This window comes from Vulpes vulpes, chromosome 2, assembly GCF_048418805.1.
Source record: "Vulpes vulpes isolate BD-2025 chromosome 2, VulVul3, whole genome shotgun sequence".
Classification (NCBI taxonomy): domain Eukaryota; kingdom Metazoa; phylum Chordata; class Mammalia; order Carnivora; family Canidae; genus Vulpes; species Vulpes vulpes.
The window spans coordinates 111,433,201-111,436,329 of NC_132781.1; the positions used below are offsets into that span (position 1 = coordinate 111,433,201).

General features: G+C 34.8%; 1 pseudogene; it reads left to right on the top strand.

Annotated features, from left to right (window-relative positions):
- The first annotated feature begins 2,307 nt into the window (after positions 1–2,307).
- LOC112908456 (U6 spliceosomal RNA) lies at positions 2,308–2,422 on the top strand (annotated as a pseudogene).
- The last annotated feature ends 707 nt before the right edge of the window (positions 2,423–3,129 follow it).

Consider the following 3,129-nt stretch of genomic DNA (forward strand, 5'->3'; position numbering starts at 1 on the left):
TTAAAGAGCTTTCATATCAGCAACAGGGCACCGTTAAAATGAGAAAGCCTTTAATTATGTTGTAAAGGTCTGGTATTCCAGGAAAAGGTCACTTCAAAATAAACTTCTAACAGTTAATTATCAGTGATATTTAACTTGTACAAAAATTAAATATCACCATATAATCCTGTGATCATTTTATTGCTTTTGTAGACATTTCAATATTTTAAGGGTTCTCAAGAAATAATGGAAAAGGCTTGCTGCTGAGCCCAGTTCTTAGCTTTGTATGAAAAACCAAATGAAATTCTTGTGCTTGTTATACAAATAGATCTTTAAAAAACATGAAAAAATAGTACTGATCCCCAAGAAATAAACAAAATCATACAGTGCACCTTAAGTTATTAAATTCCCAAGAATTGGTTTTAAATTCCCAAGAATGATCCTAATGAAATACGATACCAATTTAAAAAAGTAGAATTCCCCAGTTCCTATCACAGCCTTGCTCGAATCATAAATGATTATAAGAACTGATAACAGCTATGACAAAGTGAAATTCTGTGATTTAAATTTAAAGTCTAAGTAGCAGTTGCATACTTTCTCAGTTGAATTGATAAATACTGCATACTATAAACCTTATACATACAATATAAAGATTATGTAAAGTATAGTATGAAAGGAAAATCATAGAAACTTGTGTTGAGAAGAGTGAAAGACAAAAATATCTTATTGGTTTGAATATTTAGTAAGAATCTGGTTACTTGCCAAACTGAAATAGATTAGTATAGAGTCACTTTATCTTATGCATGGCCTGGCAGGAGGGTGTCACCAGAGCTTATACTTCCTGTACTCACTCCTTTGTCAGCTTCTCATGGAAATAGTGATTCCTGATTCTCATCTATACTCAAGTGTAAATGAAATAGTCAAAATTATGGTTTGCCCAAAGACATGAAATATTTCTAGGATAAAATATTGTGAATTTATAGCTATAAAGTTGAGATGTTCCTCATTTAAATATCTCCCAATTTTCTTTTTTTTTTTTAAGATTTTATCTATTTATTCATGAGAGACACACAGAGAGAAAGAGACACAGGCAGAGGGAGAAGCAGACTCCCTGCGGGTAGCCTGCTGTGGGACTCGATCCCAGGACCCTAGGATCATGACCTGAGCCAAAGGCAGATGCTCAACCACTGAGCCACCCAGGTGCCCCTATCTCCCAATTTCCTTACTCATGGCAGTGGTGATATTACTAGATGTCTATGTCCCCTGTCACATAGCTCTGAACACCTATATAGCAGTCAAAGAAGAAAGCATATAAGGAGTGTATGGATATCCTGTTGCACTGCTTTTATTTTTAAAAAGCGGATTCTATAACAATATGTAGATTGAATAAACCCCTTTGTTTGTGCTCACAAAGTCCCTTTTCTTTTCTTTTCTTTTTTTAATAATAAATTAATTTCTTATTGGTGTTCAATTTGCCAACATACAGAATAACAAGGTCCCTTTTAATTTTAATGATTCCAGCCTTTGTTCAGTAATGTTGTATAGAGTAGCTTTGGAGTAAAATCCATGCCTCCGAGCCCCACCTCTCCATCACTGATGTATGCCAGTGGTAATAAACTGGTTTTGGTTCATCACCACTGTGCAAATATTTTTTTACGAGAGTATATCAGTATTTGTGAGTACTTAAAAATGGCAATTTTGTGGGGCACTTGTGTGGCTTAATTGGCTGAGCATCTGACTTCAGCTCCGTTGGTGATCTCAGGGTCCTGGGATGGAGCCCCTATGAAGTCCTGGCAGTGTCGAGTTCCTCACTCGGAGGGGAGTCTGCTTGTACCTCTCCATTTCCTTCTGCCCCTCCACCTGCTCGTGCTTTCACTGTCTCTCTCTCTCAAATAAATAAATAAAATCTTTTTTTAAAAAGTGTCAATTTTGTGTGTATTAAGAATATAGGAAAGAATATAAATAGATTTTTAAGGCACTTACGATGGATAAAGAGGATTCTAGCTAAAATCACGCTGAAGTTAAAATGAAGTTTAAACCTCAAGACGTATCCAGGGGAAATTTTTCTGTAGTTTCTAGCTAATAATCATCCATCGAAGCGTTTAGAATATGAGGAGAGTAATTAAGTAAGACATCTGAGAAATGTGGGACTATAGCCTTGGGCTGAGGATTCCATAGCTGAGATTAAAATTCAAACTTTGCTCATCGTTGACCCCTCTATTTAGAATATATCCAATTGCTTTCTTGATGGCTTTGATAAGGTTTGGCAAGTTGGAGAAATCCTTCTGATAATTTAACTTATTTAGGGTTTGAGAATACCTATTGCGTGTGCTTACTTTGGCACCTATACTAAGAAATTGGAAGGCTACAAGGAAGAATAGCATGGCCCCTGTGCAAGGATGACAGGAGAATATCTATTGAGCAATAGGGATCTCCTTTCTTTGCTAAAACCAGGGAGTGAAGCCAAGCATGAAGATACCAACAAAATTTACATTTTTCACCTTTTTCGTTTTTTAAAAATTTCTGTTTCTTGGGTCTAAGGAATGGGAAGAAGAGACAAGCATATCAAAAGCATAATAAGAAATCAGTGGATATTGGTATTTCTTAACATTTGCTTTTCTCTCTAGCATGCTGTCAAAGAATATTAGAGAATATTGGTAACTGAAGGGAAATTCTTTCAGTACAAATAGCTTTATAGAGTTTTATAGACTACCCGGATGTAGATGGACAAAGGGAAAGGGAAAACATGCTAACCAAACTGTTTTCGTAGATAAGATTTCAAAGGACTTTTTACTGTCTGTTGCTTCCATTTTTGTTTTGTGTGAAATTTTATTATAAACGTATGCATTATGTAGCCATTTTGTTATTTTTTTTCCTTTTTAATTGTCAAGACAATACTTGAAGAGAGGTTCAGAGGTTCATAGTAAATTATGTGTTACATATATATAGATATTTGTTTTATAGACAGACTCAAGCTCTACATATCAATTCATATTGTTTTCTTAACCAGCTTAAAAATGCAAAGAACTTACCATCACACACACTAGGAATATGTAATACATGCACATGTAGATCTACCTCATTTCTCTAAATTTTCATGTAAGAGCCCATATGGATATTCTATATACACATTCTGGATTTCAGTAAATA